This window comes from Triticum aestivum, chromosome 3B, assembly GCF_018294505.1.
Source record: "Triticum aestivum cultivar Chinese Spring chromosome 3B, IWGSC CS RefSeq v2.1, whole genome shotgun sequence".
Lineage (NCBI taxonomy): Eukaryota > Viridiplantae > Streptophyta > Magnoliopsida > Poales > Poaceae > Triticum > Triticum aestivum.
The window spans coordinates 276,537,194-276,556,872 of record NC_057801.1 but is presented as its reverse complement, the minus strand read 5'-3'; positions in this window follow the sequence as shown (position 1 = coordinate 276,556,872).

Below are 19,679 nucleotides of genomic sequence, written 5' to 3'. Positions count from 1 at the left end.
AACCGCTTAAACATTAACAATGGGACTAGTTGATGAAACATATACTAACAAAGAGAAGCACTTTCTTTATCTACATTGGAAATGAAATGATGGAGAGGACACTCGCTCTATTTTAACTGTATTATTACTTATCAGTGGCACTAGGGTCGAGCAGGTGGCAAACGAGGTGTACCACGCGTCGCAAGGATGGAGGCCAGTGGTGCTTAGACTGGGATGCTAAAGCTGGCTCTTTCAGTCCCTATCTTCCTCCCTGATGTTTTTGTGGTAGCATTTGGCTTATAATCCAAACTTGGTCGAGCTGGTGCTGCGTCCCCCCTACCTGGCTAGCTTATGTGGCGAACTTGTCTCCTGCTAGTACTCAGTCCGTTCTAGTAGTAGTTGCATAACTGCCCATTTACACTGAGATGTTATCGGATAATGTTTCTCTACGGTTGGGTTTCTTTAATGAAATCGAAGGAAATCCCCTCTTTTGATATATAAAAAAACAGTGGCACTAGCGGTGACAAAACATTGCCTCAAATTAATAGTGCCACTAGATTAAGGTGCAAAATAATAACATTACTGCTGAACCAAAACCGTAGCACAAGAGCAGACTCAACATGCAGGATCTTTGGCAAATAGTTGAACCAAAAAGGAACATACCTCATGATGGGAACCATATCTGCAGTCAACGCCATCATACAAGGGATGACAACAGTCACCAACATGGATGATTCAATTCATGGGACCTTTTTCTGCATTTCACCTAAAATGAAGCAATGTCCCATGAGCTAGCAGCTTCTTCTTCATTTTTTTAAGAAAAGAGCTCCAGCCCCGGTTCCATTTCCATCAGAAAACGAAACCCATAGAACCTCTTCTTCATTAGTTGCAATAAAATTGAGAAACATCAAGGTTGGTTGTGAAGCTCATGGAATGTTCAACTATAATTCGGATATCATTTATGCAGTTCAACTAAGATCAAGCATGAAATGTACATCTTTGTTTGCACAAAAAGGTGGAAAGGAGGGTAACTAACAAGTGATGAAACCTACATCCAATGAAAAGAAGCGTCTTCCTTATCTGAATGGAAATCCTACAAGAACAGTAGCAATTTCTAAAGCAGCAGCATTGCTAGATATTAGTGTGGGCATTAGGATTAACTATGACAACCATTAAATACGACATCACTTTAATGGTGTCATTGCTTCATTTTACCAGCAACATTACATTAACAACTGCTACAGTGTTGGTATTTGTGCACGGGAGAGTAGCTGGACCAGGACAATTGCATTTCTAATGAAAAGAAGCAACTTGTCTTATTGGGAACTTTAACAGGACATGAAAAATAGTGCCATTGATTCATATTACTGGAGGCATTACATTGAAAACAATATTGGTTTAACATGTCCTTACTTTTAACAGTGCGACTACTACATTTTACTAGTGGCATTACATAAGAGGGGCTCGGGGCAACAAACATTAGAATAGGATATCTGGGTTGGTCCCATTTTTGTTCGGTATAGCCACCTTATACCGTGTGAGGCTAGCAAATCTAGTGCTGAACATACTCTGTTGACTTGTCTCCCAGTCCCCACTTTCTTTCCTTTTTCAACCAGTAAATCGGGTTTATATTGAGTATGTACCACGTTTCCCTTTATTTCCCTATTAGACCAAGAGACCAGTTGGATATCCAGTCTCTGCTACTTTTCAGCCCCATTATTTCCTCTTTCGACCAAGTCCTAGGTTGAGGTAACCAATCTTCCCCCACCCCCACTCCCTTTCTTCCTTGTTTGAACCAAGTAGTACTAGATTCGAGTGCATGAACTAGTTTTAGCTCTTAACAGGAAAATTTAGGTGGCTTTCAAACATCCAATCAATCCTTTCTATGAGGGGGCCTGAGAAATAGTAAAAGATGCAAATGTAGCGACATCAGCAGCTGGGGGAAGTAGAGCAATGCTGGTTTTGAAGGAAGTTATACCTGAGGGTCGCCGGGATGTCCCTAGGTGGGCGGCGGGAGGCTGGATCTGCCCACACTATGACAACGAGGAAGATGGGGTCGGAGGCCCTCCATAGCCGGCGGTGTGTGGGAGAGAATGGCAAGGCACGCTGATCGGGACGCGCCGGCAGTGGGTAAGAGCCATCGTCAAGGACGACCATGTGAACGTTGCACCTTCTCACCTTCCTTGGCAGAGAGGATCCAACTGGATCTATGACTAGCGGTGAGCAGAGAGAGAGAGAGTGTGGCCACCGCTGTTGTGTTTAGATCTGGAGAGGATGAGACAGTGTGAAGAGAGCAATACTAGCAAGCAAGCGCGGAGGCTCCTACCTATATAGTGGAGTAGTTTTATTTTGTCTACCGGAGCCGACTTGACCACGTCAATGACTGTCGAGAAGTCTTCATGCACGTGCCCCGGAGGCGCAGTTGTCGTCATTTTGATTTGAAGCATCAGATTAACACATAACATGAAAAAATGTCACATGACAAGAAACCATAACCTCACTGCCCCAAGGAGAGAACATGAATCCCGGCGGACAAACTAGACGAGGATCAAAGCTCAAATTAAAGACAAACTCATAGAAAAGGGGTCCATCGATAGTTGTCCTAATTAACATAGCTGGCTTGACCTAGATGGCATCCAAGTAGTCTTCATGCATGTGCCCCCAATGACCAACGCCTTGGAGGAACTCAGTTGTCGCTGTTTAACCCTCGCAGTGATCCGAAGCACATGACACCTAATATTGTGAGATGACAAGAAACCTTTTTTTAGATTTCTCATCAGAACAACAGGCCTGTACAACACAAGCTGCACAATATGTAGATGATAGCTAATCTAGCTGTGTCTGCTGGAGTCTGGTCACATGCATGGACAAACTGATTTTCTGTGCCATGCAGGGATCATCTAGGCACCGAGGTCTGTCCAACACTGCTCCAGTACTATCGCTCATCTCTCTCTTCTATTAACTCACCTGACTTGCAGGGCCGGGGAGTGTGACTATGGTCGGTTCTCAATTGTGCTCCCACATGTGTGTGCAAATGCAATATGACGTGTGTTCCATTCAGAGAGCGGCGTGCCAGACCGACCGACTGTCTGGGGTGCGACGTGAACGTGATGGGCGTGCTCTATACTCCGTACATGTGTATCGCCGTTTTCTTGAGGCTTCGCTCCATGGCACAATCCATGGATACAAAATTATACTCCCTTCGTTCCTAAATATAAGTCTTTTTAGACATTTCAAATAGACTACAACATACGGATATATATAGACATAATTTAGAGTGTAGATTCAGTCATTTTGCTTCGTATGTAGTCACTTGTTAGAATATCTAAAAAGACTTATATTTTGGAATGGAGGGAGTACTAATTAAAAGTCGAGGGCGGGGCTTTTTCCATGCGGTAAGCGGGGCAGTTCCGCCTAGTCAGTTCGATAGAGACGCGAGAAGATGAGGGAGTAGGCTGCTGCAAACATAGGGCTCTATGATTTGATAGCGAGTTACTGCTGGATAGGTGGGGCCCCGTGATTTGACTTGAAATTATCATTTTAACTACGATGCTACGACCGACACGAGTCTCCCGATTCCTGTCCACCTCCATGTTATACATGTGCCTCTCCCAATGCTCCACCATGTAGAGCATGGTTAGTATAGCCAGCTGCTGGTGCTGCATGAGTATATAAACATGCCATGTCATCAAAACTTAGTAGTATTATTTATTAGTCATACAATAGGGTTGGCTATAAGGTTTTTCTCACTTTCTCTCTATCTCTCTCCTTGTATTAAATGCTTTTGTCTAGGGGCACGTGTAGTGGCTGGATCTTGCATGAGAGCCCACTCCTCCACTTTTTCCTTGCCTCTCTCCTTCACATATGCAAAAATGCCATGTAAGCGGGCTTATAGCCCACTATTGTACTTGCTCGTACAAGTGCTAAGCCTGCCACATAGGCATAAAGTCTGATGTGGCAAGTTAGTTAAGAAGAGAGAGACTAGTTTGGTGACCCCAGGAAGAAATGGTGCTAAGCGCGTGTACCTAGGTGAAAAGACAATTTTGAGTCTATAGCTAATTAAATGAAGCAATCTTAGCAACAAAAAACTAAGCACCTAGGCATTGGAGACTTGAGTTGCTAAGCCATTTAATGCCCTTAGCACCTCATCTAAGCACCATTTCATTGGAATAGGTCACTCCTCGGCAAATGCAACAAATACTACAAAGAAAGAGATACAGAGAAGTAAAAAAACTCTTATAGCAAACCTTATAGCTAACCTTGTTGTATGAGTGACTAAGTGATGACTATTATGAGATGCCAACATCGGACAGCCTAACGCACTGTGTGAAATCTCCAATGGCACGACCGCGCGAGCGAGGTGAGGGTCATGGTAGGCGCGACCATGATACGGGTTGCTGGCAGCCCTTGGATCTGAGATCGAACGGTTACATGCTATGTTGCTAAAACTTTGCAGAATAACCCTCCGGGATAGGATATTCACCCATAGGTATAGAATCACGCCATGCAACCATTCGATCTCAGATCCAAGGGCTCTCGGAAGCCCGTATCATGGGAGCACTGGAAAGCTTCGTATCACCTATAATTTTCAAGATGCTTGACGTGCGAACACACAGATGCATGAAGCCATTTAATTGGGCATCGAGTAGACATGACATCTAATTGGGCCCCCATAGTCTTGTGCATGAATCCATTTAACCACCAGGCAAGCCACTACCCTGCCGTTCGCACACCCTACTCAGTATTTTTACAATCGAAAAACCGCTAGCAGTTCGCTCCTACTCGTCCCCGGACGTCCTCTAACATTACGGCAGTTTGCTCCTAGTCGTCCCGTCCTTTCACATTATGGCAGTTCCACTAATCCTAACCCTCTTCCCAAATCCATGGCATCCCAAATCTCCATGATAGGCAGTGAGTACAAGGTTAGAACCATCACCAGCGATGAGTTCGACGCCATATACACCCATTCTTCTGCGACGGTGAAAGGATGCCTTTCTCGCTTCAGACGCATGTTCAAAAAGTCCAATGATGAGTGGGTCACAAGGCTAGATGTTGAGTACACCATAGCCCTGGACAAAGAGAAGAATCTAAAGGAGGAAGAGAAGATGAAGCCCGCCGTGATCCAGGTTTGCATGCATAACTTATGCTTGGTCTACCGCATATGCCATGCCAACCTTGAGTGCGAGGAATTTAAGAACTTCCTTGTGGGCAGCCTAGTAAAATTCGTTACTGTAGAATATACGAACGATACAACAGTCCTGGGTCAGATAGGCCTCACTATAGGTGAGCCCTTCGACCTCTAGAAGAATGGGATGATGCCCTCCCGTGATCAGCCTTCAATGCTGACCCTGGTAGGAGCCATGGTTCTTCCTTCGTATGGTAAACTAAAGAAACCTCCGCACAAGTTTCATTGTCATGCATGGCAGTGGAATGTACTAGATACAGACCACATCTAGTGCGCTGCAATGGATGCCTACCTTTGTTTCAATATCTACAAGGGTTGGATGAAGAGCAAGAGCCAAGTGTTGCGGTTCAAGCAAAGAAGTATCGTCCAAGAGGAAGAGGGATAAGGATGAAGTCAAGCACGTGGACAACGCGTCCGAGTAAGGTGGCAGTGCCGTTGCTCATGGTGGTTCTAATGCAGTGTCTACCGGATTTGTTGCTTAGTTCAATTTCTGCAGTGCTTGATACGTCTCCAACGTATCTATTGTTCCATGCTGTTATATTATCATTCTTGAGTTTTACAATCATTTATAGTCATTTTATATCATTTTTTTGGTACTAACCTATTGACATAGTGCCCAGTGCCAGTTGTTGTTTTCTGCATGTTTTTTACATCACAGGAAATAAATATCAAATGGATTCCAAACGCAATGCAACTCCTGGAGGATTTTTTGGGGCCAGAAGAAAGCCAATAGGCCAAGGAAGCACCTGAGGGGCTGCTCGAGGGGAGTAGCACCCACCAGGGCGCGCCAGGAGGCCTAGGAGCACCTTGGGGGGTTGTGCCCACCTCGGGTGCCCCCGAACCACCTCTTTGCTCTATAAATACCCACATATTCTAGAAACCCTAGGGGGGTCAATGAACTATTGATCCAGCCGCCGCAGGGTCCAGAACCAACAGATCCAATCTAGACACCGTCATGGAGGGGTTCACCGCTTCCATTGGTGCCTCTCCTATGATGCGTTAGTAGTTCTTTGTAGACCTACGGGTCCGTAGTTAGTAGCTAGATGGCTTTCTCTCTCTCTCTCTCTCTTGATTATCAATACAATGGTCTCTTGGAGATCCATATGATATAAGTCTTTTGGTGGTGTATTTGTTGGGATCCAATGAACTTTTAGTTTATGATCAGATCTATGTTTTGATCCATGAAATTTATTTGAGTCTTCTTTGATCTCTTATATGCATGATTGCTTATGGCCTCGTATTTCTTCTCCGATATTTGGGTTTTGTTTGGCCAACTTGATCTATTTATCTTGCAATGGGAAGAGGTGCTTTGTAGTTGGTTCGATCTTACGGTGCTTGATCCCAGTGACAGAAGGGGAACCAACACGTATGTATCATTGCTACTAAGGATAACAAGATGAAATCTATATCTGCCGCAATTGATGAACGGATCTCGTCTACATCATGTCATCGTTATTATTTCATTACCCCATTTTCTCATGAACTTAATACACTAGATGCATGTTGGATAGCCATCAGTGTGTGGAGTAATAGTAGTAGATGTAGGCAGGAGTCGGTCTACTAATCTTGGACATGATACCTATATAATTATCATTGCCTAGATATCGCCACGATTATTTGAAGTTCTATCAATTGCCCAACAGTAATTGTTTTCCCACCGTTTGCTATTTTTCTCGAGAGAAGCCACTAGTGAAACCTACGGCCCCCGGGTCTCTTCTTATCATATGTGCCTTTCCGATCTATTTTCTCTTGCATTTATTTTCAGATCTATTAAACCAAAAATACAAACATACCTTGCTGCAATTTATTTGTTCCGCGAACTATTTATCATATCTACCACTTTTTACCTCACGTTTTTGCCTATCTTGAGGCGCCGTACCCGAAAGCGATTGATAACCCCTTTAACACGTCGGGTTGCGAGTATTTGTTATTTGTGTGCAGGTGCTGTTTACGTGGTGTGAGGTGCTACCTCTTGAGCACTGCGTTGGTTTTCCCTTGAAGAGGAAAGGGTGATGCATCAAAGTAGCGTAAGTTTATCCCTCAATTTTTGAGAACCAAGGTATCAATCCAGTAGGAGGCTCCTCAAAAGTCCCACGCACCTACACAAACAAACAAGAACCTCGCAACCAACGTGATAAATGGGTTGTCAATCCCTTCACGGAAACTTGCGAAAGTGAGATCTGATAGAGATAATAAGATAAGATAAATATTTTTGGTATTTTTATGATATAGATTGGAAAGTAAAAATTGCAAATTAGAGTAGATCGGAAACTTATATGATGGAAGATAGACCCGGGGGCCATAGGTTTCACTTGTGGCTTCTCTCAAGATAGCATAAGTATTACGGTGGGTGAACAAATTACTGTCGAGCAATTGATAGAAAAGTGCATAGTTATGAGAATATCTAGGCATGATCATGTATATAGGCATCACGTCTGCATCAAGTAGATCGAAATGATTCTGCATCTACTACTATTAATCCACACATCGACCGACTACTGCCTGCATCTAGAGTATTAAGTTCATAAGAACAGAGTAACGCATTAAACCCCATCTTTTTATCCTCGATGGTAACAATACAATACATGCCTTGCTGCCCCTACTATCACTGGGAAGGGACACCGCAAGATTGAACCCAAAGCTAACCACTTCTCCCATTGCAAGAAAGATCAATCTAGTAGGCCAAACCAAACTGATAATTCGAACAGACTTGCAAAGATAACCAATCACACATAAAAGAATTCAAAGAAGATTCAATTATTTCTCATAGATAAACTTGATCATAAACCCACAATTCATCAAATCTTGACAAACACACCGGAAAAAGAGTTACATCGAATAAATCTCCAAGAAGATCGAGAACTTTGTATTCCGATTCAAAGAGAGAGAAGAAGCCATCTAGCTAATAACTATGGACCCGAAGGTCTGTGGTAAACTACTCAAAACTCATCAGAGAGGCCTTGGAGATGATGTATAGGCCCTCCTTGGTCGATTCCCCATCTGGCAGAGCACCGGCGAAGGCTCCAAGATGGGATCTCGCATATACAAAAGGTTGCAGTGGTGGAAATAGTTTTTCGTGGTGCTCTTGGATGTTTTCAGGGTACATGGATATATATAGGCGAAGGAGGTAGGTCAGGGGAGCCACGAGGGGCCCATGAGGGTGGGGGGCGCGCCCACCCTCCTAGGGTGCGCCCTCCTGCCTCGTGGCCGCCTCGGTAGCTTTGTGCCAAAAAGATTGCCCCCAAAGGTTTCATTCCGTTTGGACTCCTTTTGATATTCCTTTTCTTCGAAACACTGAAATAGGCAAAAAACAGCAATTCGGGCTGGGGCTCCGGTTAGTAGGTTAGTCCCAAAAATAATATAAAAGTGTAAAGTAAAGCCCATAAACATCCAAAACGAGTAATATAATAGCATGGAACAATCAAAAATTATAGATACGTTGGAGACGTATCATGAGGAGGTTCTCCTACTGGTTCAATAATCTTGGTCTCATCACTAAGGGAAATACCTACCGTCGCTATACTGCATCATCCCTTCCTCTTTGGGGAAATACCGACGTAGTTCTAGCAGACATCAAATGGAATTTCTAGCGCCGTTGCCGGGGAGGATGTTCAACATCAACCAGGTTCCTAATCACAAATCTCATCTCCTTGCAATTTACATTATTTGCCATTTGCCTCTCGTTTTCCTCACCCCCACTTTGCAAAAAATTTCCGTTTTATTCACCCTATTTTTCGTCCACCATTTTCTCGTCAGATCTATTCATGTTCTTGTTTCATTATGGCTAGATTGAATGCTCCTTCTTTGTTACCACACTTTGAAGTTCTATACTTCAAGCAAAAACAACGAGAAAATTTGAAAGATGCTTGGTACAGGCTTATGGAATATTACCGTGTTTGCGATCTAAATGGAGATGCAATTTTTTTGCTTAGATTGGCTTTGCATCATAGACAATTCTTGGATTTTGCCGCAAAAGGGAATTTTATTGAGCTTGATGTTAATGCTGCCTATGAAATTTTGGAAGGAATTTTGGGGGTGCCACTGAGGGAGTCCTAGATTAGGGGGTATCCGGACAGCCGGACTATATACTTTGGCCGGACTGTTGGACCGTGAAGATACAAGACTCAAGATTTCGTCCCTTGTCTGAATGGGACTCTACTTTGCATGGAAGACAAGCTTGGCGATCCGGATATTAGATCTCCTTCTTTGTAACCAACTCTGTGTAAACCCTAGCCCCCTCCGGTGTCTATATAAACCGGAGGGTTTAGTCCATAGAAAAACAATCATAATCATCATAGGCTAGCTTCTAGGGTTTAGCCTCTAAGATCTCGTGGTAGATCAACTCTTGTAATACTCGTATCATCAAGATCAATCAAGTAGGAAGTAGGGTTTTACCTCCATCGAGGTGGCCCAAACCTGGGTAAAACACCGTGTCCCTTGCCTCCTATTACCATTGGCCTTAGACACACAGATCGGGACCCCCTACCCGAGATCCGCCGGTTTTGACACCGACATTGGTGCTTTCGTTGAGAGTTCCTCTGTGTCGTTGCTGCAAGGCTCGATGGCTCCTTCAATCATCAACAACAACGCGGTCCAGGGTGAGACTTTTCTCCCCGGATAGATCTTCGTGTTCGGAGGCTTCGCACTGTGGGCCAATTCGCTTGGCCATCTGGAGCAGATCAACAGCTACGCCCCTGGCCATCAGGTCAGGTTCGGAAACTTGAACTACACGGCCGATATCCGCGAAGACTTGATCTTCGACAGATCCGGGCCTACGCTAGGAGCGCCAACCAGTCATGACGAGCACGGCTTAGACCTGCTGTCGGACAATACTCGGGATATCGCACCTACAGGAGCTCCGGAACTAAATCCGGGGCAGATCGCGTCGTCTGAGGACGGGTGGATGGACCCCGCCTCATAGGCCACACACTTATCGGCAGTAGAGCCGAACACAGACTCCACCCCCAAGGAAGCCTGTGTCACCGGACCCCTAGACTCGTGTCTGGCTGTAGGTTCCAGACCGCGCGCCCCCGAGCCCGTCGAATCTGGTTGGGCTCCGATAATGGAGTTCACCGCTGCGGATATCTTCTAGCACTCTCCCTTTGGAGACATGCTGAACTCATTAAAGTCTCTCTCTTTGTCAGGAGACTCTTGGCGGAACTATGTCCGGCTCGAGTGGGAAGCATGCGACGAGGGAACTCGTTGCCCACCCACCACCCACTTCATTGCCACTATCGATGATTTGACCGACGTGCTTGACTTCGACTCTGAAGACATCGATGGTGTGGACGACGATGTAGGAGAAGAACAAGAACCACCGCCCACGGGGCGCTGGACAGCCACCTCCTCGTACGATATATATATGGTGGACACTCCGAAAGAAACCAATGGCGATGAGGCAATGGAGAATAACCCCTCAAGGAAGAAAGCAAAGCATGGGTGTCATCGGCGCCGCTCCAAGCCCCGCCACAGCAATTACCAGCACAGGAGACGAAAACAATCCGGATGGTGTCGAAGATGAATACAACCCCGATCAGCATGCCTTCGAGCAGGCCGAATAGGAAGACGGGCAGGTCAGCCCAGACGAACAGGCGACGGACGGATACCCGGAGGAGGACAACTATATGCCCCCCATCCTAAGATGAGATTAGCCTCTGCGACGATGAATTTGGCATGCCTGAGGACCCCATAGAGCAGGAGGGCTTCAAGCGCCGGCTTATGGCCACTGGGAGGAGCCTGAAAAAGAAGTAGCAGCAACTCCAAGCTGATCAAGATCTGCTCATAGACAGATGGACTGAAGTCCTGGTAGCCGAGGAATATGGACTCGAGCGCCACACCAAAGGTTACCCAAAGCACAAGTTGCTACCTCAACTCGAGGAGGAGCCTATACTACCAGCACAGGATGAGGTTGACCGGCCACTTCGTGGCCGGGATAAAATGGCGTATCAACCCGAATACCAGCCCGCACCCCCACGCCAATACGCTATGGCCCGGGGCAATAGGCAGGACCTGCGAGACATACTGGAAAACAAGGCAGGACAGCCAAGACCGATCTACGGATCGCGGGAGCGCGCCCCAACACGTGACGAGATCGTCACGCCGGATGCACTTTCAACAAGTCCGGCCGGGCCGAACATAGCCAACCAGACTCATTCGAACAGCGTAGCCACATAGCCCGGCATAGAGGCGCCGGACACCCCCTCTGCATCACTGACGAATTGATGGATCACGAATTCCCAGAAGGGTTTAAACCCGTAAACATCAAATCATACGATGGCACAACAGACCCCGCGGTATGGATCGAAGATTTCCTTCTCCACATTCACATGGACCGCGGTGACGATCTACATGCCATCAAATATCTTCCCTTAAACTCAAAGGACCGGCCCGACACTGGCTGAATAGCCTGCCGGCAAATTCCATCGGCAGTTCGGAAAACCTAGAGGATGCGTTCCTCAATAACTTCCAGGGCACATACGTGCGACCACCGGATGTTGATGAGTTGAGTCACATTACCCAACAGCTCGGAGAGTCAGCCAGGAAATTCTGGAATCGGTTCCTAACTAAAAAGAACCAAATTGTCGACTGTCCGGACGCCGAAGCCTTGGCGGCCTTTAAGCATAATATGCGCGACGAGTGGCTCGCCCGACACCCTGGCCAGGAAAAACTGAAGTCCATGGCGGCCCTCACGACACTCATGACCCGCTTTTGCACGAGCGAGGACAGGTGGTTGGCTTGCAGTAGCACCACGCCAATAAACTCCGGCACTTCAGATGTCCGTGACAATAACGGCAAGCCATGGCACAACAGACATAAGCGTCAGAACAATGGCGACAACACTGAAGACACGGTAGTCAACATCGGATTCAGTGGCTCAAAATACGGTCAGCGGAAAAAGCCGTTCAAAAGAAACAATCAGGGATCGTCCAGTCTGGACCGCATACTTGATCGCTCGTGCCAAATTCACGGCACCCCTGATAAGCCAGCAAACCATACTAACAGAGATTGTTGGGTGTTCAAACAGGCCGGCAAAATAAATGCCAAGAACAAGGACAAGGGGCTGCACAACGACGATCGTGAGGAGACCCGGTGTCCAAACACGGGGGGACAGAAGAAATTTCCTCCCCAAGTGAAAACATTCAATTTGATCTATGCCACCCATATTCCCAAACGGGAACGAAAACGAGCACTAAGGGACGTCTATGCGATGGAGCCAGTCCGATCACTTTTGATTGCAGGGATCACCCTACCTGCATCCGTCACGGCGGTTCAGCCGCATTGGTCCTCGACCCAATCATCGACGGATTCCACCTTACGCGAGTCCTTATGGACGGTGGCAGTAGCCCTAACTTGCTTTACCAGGACATAGTGCACAAAATGGGCATTGATCCTTCGAGGATCAAGCCCACCAAAACCACCTTCAATGATGTAATTCCAGGAGTAGAGGCCCGCTGTACGGGCTCCTTAACACTGGAAGTGGTCTTAGGATCCCCGGATAACTTCCGAAGCGAGGAGTTAATCTTTGATATCGTCCCTTTCCGTAGTGGCTATCATGCACTTCTTGGACGAACCGCATTCGCTCGATTCAATGCGGTACCACACTGCGCATACCTCAAACTCAAAATGCCAGGACCTCTCGGGGTTATAACAGTCAATGGAAACACATACCGCTCTCTCCGTACAGAAGAGCATATTGCGGCCCTCGCGGTAGAAGTACAAAGCAGCCTTCTCGAGCAAACCACCAATCTGGCAACAACAACCCCGAACACTGTCAAACGAGTCCGGAGTACCCTGCAACAGGATTGCCAGGCACGCCAAGAGGGCGACTAGCAGTCCGGCCTCCATCCTAGCCCCATTCAGGCAACATTTGTGCCGCGTGTACACAATTACGCACTCAAAATACCATGGGCATAGGCGGAGGCGCAACGGTGACGCGGTCCACAATGTGGTTCAACCACCACATACTTTAAATAACATTCTTTCTCTTTCAGGACCCTGCTTTCGGGCAGCCCCCTCAGAAGACTAGATCATCGGGCTTATCACATGAGAGAAAACCAAGGAGGCAAAAGGCTTTGCACACACAGGGAAGACCCAGGTGGTATCTATCAATAATCGTTGCACCTGTTTTACATACCCGCATGCGGCCCGCCCTTGGATAGGACTTGTCAAATAGTCCTATTCGCTTCTGCTTAATGCATTAATTGTACACATACGCTTGGGCGTATTATCTATCAATGTGAAATAATATATAGCCTCAACTTATTATTCCTATCCTCACATTTTCCCTAAAAATGTTTATTTAATATTGAATTCGTACACTTTGGTACGTTCAGTTTGCCAGGGGCTTCTTACGGTGCCCCATAATACGGCAAGATAAGTCTGAACACTTTCAACAGTGCGGCACCCCAAACTTATAGCATTATATGCATCAGCTCTGAATCATGTCTTGGGTCAATAGTTGGGTTTGCTCGGCTCCCTTGTTTTGGTACCTTATGTTCCGTTATATCGGCTAAGGTAGCGCAGGGAGAACTACTGCGATTGTGTCCCGGTTCTTCCGGACGAGCACCTCAGTAGAGATAGCCCAAAACAGATTGGCATGATGCGGCGAGAGCTGGTCGCTGTTCGAGAGGTCTGAAATCCATAAAGATTTTTTCCGAATTCATGATTAGGCGTGTATAGCGCCCCAATTCGGCTTTCCGAATTCTAGGGGATTCACCGAAATTCAAAATTGTAGACTTCTATTGCTAAGTGAGAGTTATAAAGCCACATAGTCCGATTGCCTTGTTCGCTGTGCCAAACACCTCCTTCAAGGACCAAAATTTGGATAAAGAGTGTTTGGGTTTTCCATGAACACCCCGGTACTAGTTACGTGGGGGCGGAAGCCGACGACTGGCCTACTTTCAGAATTTTATAAACAGCCGCACAGAAGGTAATATTTTAAATCAACAAAGCGCCATATAGCGCAAACAAATTCCTTTTAATATTACAAAGACGACATGAGTACATTCACTCAAAGATGTGTCCTTGGTACATTCATCGGCCAAGAGGCGAGTGCCTTCCATAACGCCATCATAATATTTCACGGGGTAGCGATGCGCCTTGCCCTCCGGCGGTCCATCCCTCACCAGCTTCTCTGCATCCAGCTTGGCCCGATGCATCTTCGCACGGGCAAAGGCCCGGCGGGCACCCTCAATGCAAACGGATCGCTTGATAAGTTCAAGCCGCGGACAGGCATTTACCATCCGCTTTATAAGGCCGAAGTAGCTGGCGGGCAGGGGCTCACCAGGCCACATCCGGACTATGAAGTCCTTCATGGCCACTTCGGGCGCCCTCTGGAGTTCAACCAATTGCTTCAGTTGGTCACTCGGAGGCATCGGGTGTTCGGCTCCAGCATACTGGGACCAGAACAGCTTCTCCGTCGAGCTCCCCTCTTCGGCATGGTAGAACTCCGTGGCATCAGATATGCTGCGTGGCAGATCTGCGAATGCCCCTGGAGAGCTCCGAATTCGGGTAAGTAAAAGAAATGTCTCCTCCACATGCTTGCTTTGCATAATGAATGCCTTAACCGCCGCTATCTTCATGGCCGCCTGGATTTCCTGCTGGGCCTTTTGGGCTTCGGCCTTGGCGTTGTCGTGCTCAAAAGGGCCTTCGCAAGCTCAGAATCTTTCGTCTTGAAGTCATGCTCCAAGGACTCGAACTTCTTGATGAGCTCCTGGAGCTCTTGCTGCACCTCGCCCACCCTAGCATCTTGCTTTTCATGCTCAATGCACTCCATGGCCACCTTGTCTTCGGCCTCGGATAGCGCCCTCTTCAGGGCCACCACTTCGGTAGTGGCCCCTATTACAAAATCATGACGCTTTTTGTTAGCGTCACCAATTTTTTCTCCTCTATATGACATGTGAACGGGGTATCACTCACCTTTGTTCTCTTCGAGCTGCCTCTTCGTGAGGCTGAGCTCCTCTTCGGCCTACTCAAGGTCCCGTTTGAGTCCTGTGACCTCTGCTGTGCGGGCAGCAGCGGCAAGCAGCACTGCCTGCTTATTCACATAGACACATACTGTTAGACTCCTGTGGTTTAGAGTTGACCCTCCGTTTGGCTTTTATTTTCGAACAGAGTATCAGGGGCTACTATCTATCGGGTGATAATTTCTCACACTTCTGATTACTTACCTCAAAGCCTGTCAGGAGGCTGGAGCAGGCTTCGGTCAATCCACTTTTGGCGGACCGAACCTTCTGAATCACCGCACTCATAAGAGTACGGTGCTCTTCATCCATGGAAGCGCCGCGAAGCACTTCCAGCAGACTATTCGACACCTCTGGTGCAACGGAAGTCATCAGCACGACCGACTCACCCTCCTTAGCGAGGGGCTGCCTACCCGAATCCGGAACCTTTGGAGGTTCCAGTACAGTGTCCGTCTGGGAGCCCGACTTGTTGTGGCTCTCGTCAGCATAATCTGCGGGGATCTTACCCCCCTTGTCCCCGGCGTCTGGAATTTCGCCTTGGGGTGTCTCCAGATCCGCCTCCCCCTGCCCTGGTACCCTTTGGGACCACACCTCCGTGTCATCTGCAGGCCAAGGGGAGGTGGTCGTCGGGAGCGAATTCATTGCCGAATCGCTCAAAGACCTATCCGAAGAGGATACCTCGGGATGGGCCCTGGCCGGACTTCATATACATGTTCGGTGTTATAACAAACTATGAAGCTAAGTCGCACTAAAGTACTACAGAGTGCAGATACTTACGATCTCACCAGGGGCTTGCCCTTGGGCATCCACTCCTCCTCGCTGTAAGCGGCCGTGGTGGAGTGATCCGAAAGGGACGCCTTTCCCTTCTTTGGCGTCCCAGCCTCCCCCTGCGAGGCGGCTTTCCTTTTCTTCTCCTCCCCAATGTGGGGAGGCAGAATTTCTTCGTGTTTCCCCCCGCCTTCACGGGAGGAATCTTCCTCGTCGTCCTTAGACGAAGAGTCTATGACCGCCTTGCGCCGGGGACCCTTCCTGGTCCCCAAGGCCGCCCTCTTAGACCCTTCGGCCTCCCCGGATGGGGCGGACCTTTTTTTCTCCTCCTCCCCTTGGTGGGAGGAGTGTGCCTCATCGTCTTCAGATGAGGCATCCGATGTGACCTTACGCCGGAGACCCTTCCTGGTCCCCATGGCCTTCTTTTCGGCCTTCTTTTCCGGCGCCTTGTAAGGCACCGGGACTAGCATCTCCGTCAGGAGAGCGGTTACTGGATCTTCTGGCTGTGGAGCCGGACAGTCGATCCGCTCCACTATCACCATGTGATCCTGATTAAATACACACAGTGACTTAAAATCCTCCCATGAGTATGCTGGGAAAGGTACATCTGGTGATTGTCAAAAAACTCACCAGATGGGGGAGCCGCTGGACGTGGAGTCCGATATCCTCGAATGCGGGAGGAGGTATTTCGGAGGCCTTGAATAGCACCTTCCATGCGTCCTTGTGCATCATGCCGTAAAACTCTTGAAGTGTCTGGTGTTCGGCCAGATCGTACTCCCACAGATTGATTGCCCGTCTGTGGCATGGAAGGATTCGACGGACGAACATGACCTGGACCATGTTGACAAGTTTGATCTTCTTGTCCATCATATTTTTAATAAGTTCTGAAGTCATGTCAGCTCCGCAGGCCAGGCCCTTCTTCTCCCAGGAAGTGAGCCGCATGGGAATGCCGGATCGGAATTTGGGGGCCGCCGCCCAGTTGGCGTCGCGCGGCTCGATGATGTAGAACCACCCTATTGCCACCAATTCACGGTCTCCGTGAAGAGCCATCAAGCCAGGTAACATTGGGCATCCTGCCCACCATGGCGCCTACGCACTCCGCTTGCTGGCCGCTCAAGATCTTCGGCTTCACGCAGAAGATTCGTAGCCACAGGCCAAAGTGGGGCTTGATGCGGAGGAAGGCCTCGCACACGACGATAAATGCCGAGATGTTGAGGACGAAATTTGGGGCTAGATCATGGAAGTACAGCCCATAGTAAAACATGAGCCCCCGCACAAAGGGATGAAGTGGAAATCCCAGTCCGCGGACAAAGTGGGCGAGGAACACGACCCTCTCGTGGGGTTCTGGAGTCGGAATAATCTGCCCTGCGTCTGGCAACCGATGCGCGATATCTGCGGTCAAGTATCCGGCCGCCCGGAGCTTTGTAATGTGCTCCTCCTTGACGGAGGAGGCCACCACTTGCCTCCTGCTCCGGACATGTTTGGCTGTGCGGAGAAGGCGAGAACTAGGGCGCTGGAGCTCGAGGGTGCGAGAATAGGTAAGCGAAGGAGGAAGAAGGCGTGGGTAAAAATGGGGAATCCTTATCCTTTTATAGAGGCGACAAAAACGGAGCGCCTCCCCACTTGCCCGTTAAAAATCTCTTGTTTCCCAAGCGCCACTATTGATGGTGCGATTGGGTTACCCGTACCCGTATTGATGAGAATCCCGTGATAAGGGGACATGATCTCTGCTTCGACAAGACGGCCGAGGAAGCCGCCTCGCAATATGTGCGGTGGCTGGTTGTGGGAAAATGGTTCGAATAATGACTCGACCATGGTGTGATGGCACATTATCTAAAGTTGTCAGCAGATTATATTTATGGAATAATCGTTCTCTCTACGGTGGTATGTAAAAGTCGCCTTGCAAAGTCGGACACAATTTAAATGTTTGAGGTTTACTTTGGAGTATTCGGAGATGGAACCCTCCTTGCAATACCGAAGACAAACTGCACGCCGGACTCATCGTCATTGAATCCTGGTTCAGGGGCTACTGAGGGAGTCCTGTATTAGGGGGTATCCGGCCAGCCGAACTATATACTTTGGCCGGACTTTTGGACCTTGAAGATACAAGACTCAAGACTTTGTCCCGTGTCTGGATGGGACTCTCCTTTGCGTGTAAGACAAGCTTGGCGATCCGGATATTAGGTCTCCTTCTTTGTAACCGACTCTGTGTAAACCCTAGCCCCCTTCGGTGTCTATATAAACCGGAGGGTTTAGTCCATAGAAAAACAATCATAATCATCATAGGGTAGCTTCTAGGGTTTAGCCTCTACGATCTCGTGGTAGATCAACTTTTGTAATACTCATATCATCAAGATCAATCAAGCAGGAAGTAGGGTTTTACCTCCATCGAGAGGGCCCGAACCTTGGTAAAACACCATGTCCCTTGCCTCCTATTACCATTGGCCTTAGACGCACAGATCGGGACCCCCTACCCGAGATCCACCGGTTTTGACACCGACAGCCACCACAAAAGAAAGGGTTTTCTTTCACCTTAGAGGGAGTCCAAATTTTGGATAAAATCAGTGGTTTGTATAAACATATGGTGGAATTACAAAAATATAATGAACCTCGCAAACATCTCAATGGTAGTATCAATCGTATGAATACTTTGATTTCTCTTTGCAATAAACGGTTGTATATTTTAGATCTCAAGATGGTTTCTTTTTTGGAAAATTTAGGGAAGCGCAAAGAGCCTCCCGGGTTTGAAAAGACCCTTACTAAAGTGGAAAAGATAATGGAAGGCAACACTTAGATCCTACATGTTATGCCTAGGTAGGGGCGTAAAACTATAGCGCTTGTTGGGAGGCAACCCAATGAATAAAAAATTATTTTTTCTTTTTTCTTTATGTTCTTGAGTGTTAGCACAATTATGCTACTGTTATAATTGTTTTTTTTTGTGTTTTAGTTAGTGTTTGTGCCAAGAAATGCCTTTGGGAAGACTTGGGTGAAAGTTTATTTGATCTTGCTGAAAAACAGAAACTTTTGCGCTCACGAGATTCATTGTCGTTTTTTACAGAAGAGTGATTTTAAGTTGATTCCTTTTGAAGAGGATTAATAGACAAATTCTCACGTCCACCAATTTATTTAGTAATTGTTGGAGTTACGTAAGTGTTAGAAATTTTCAGATTGCTACAGACTGCTCTGTTTTTTGACAGATTCTATTTTCTTTGCGTTGTGTGCTTGTTTTGATGATTCTATGGTTTTATTTGATGAGTTTTTGCCATAGAAAAGTTGTAATACAGTAAATATAATGCAAAAACAAAATAATAATAGGTTTTCTACAGTACTTATAGTAGTGGTTTGGTTTCTTATACTAACGGATCTCACGAAGGTTTTGTTTGACTTTTGTGTGATTGAAGTTTTCAAGTTTTGGGTTATCTTACGATGGATGAAGGAATAAGGATAAGAAAAAGTCTAAGATTGGGGATGATCGAGGCACCCCAAGATAATATTCAAAGAAGTAGAAAGCAACTAAGCTTGGGGATGCCCCCGAGTGGCATCCCTGCTTTCTTCTAACGACCATCGGTATTTCACTCGAAATTATATTTTTATTCGCCACATGATATGAGTTTTGCTTGGACCGTATTGTATGATATGAGTCTTTGTTTGTTTTGCTTTGTGTTTTAAGTGTTGAATCCTTGCTATACACACCCTTTTTAGAGAGCCAAAAATTATGCTATGCTTGCTCCTATGCTTCACTTAAATTTTTAGAGCCATGGACTTGCTCTAGTACTTCACTTATA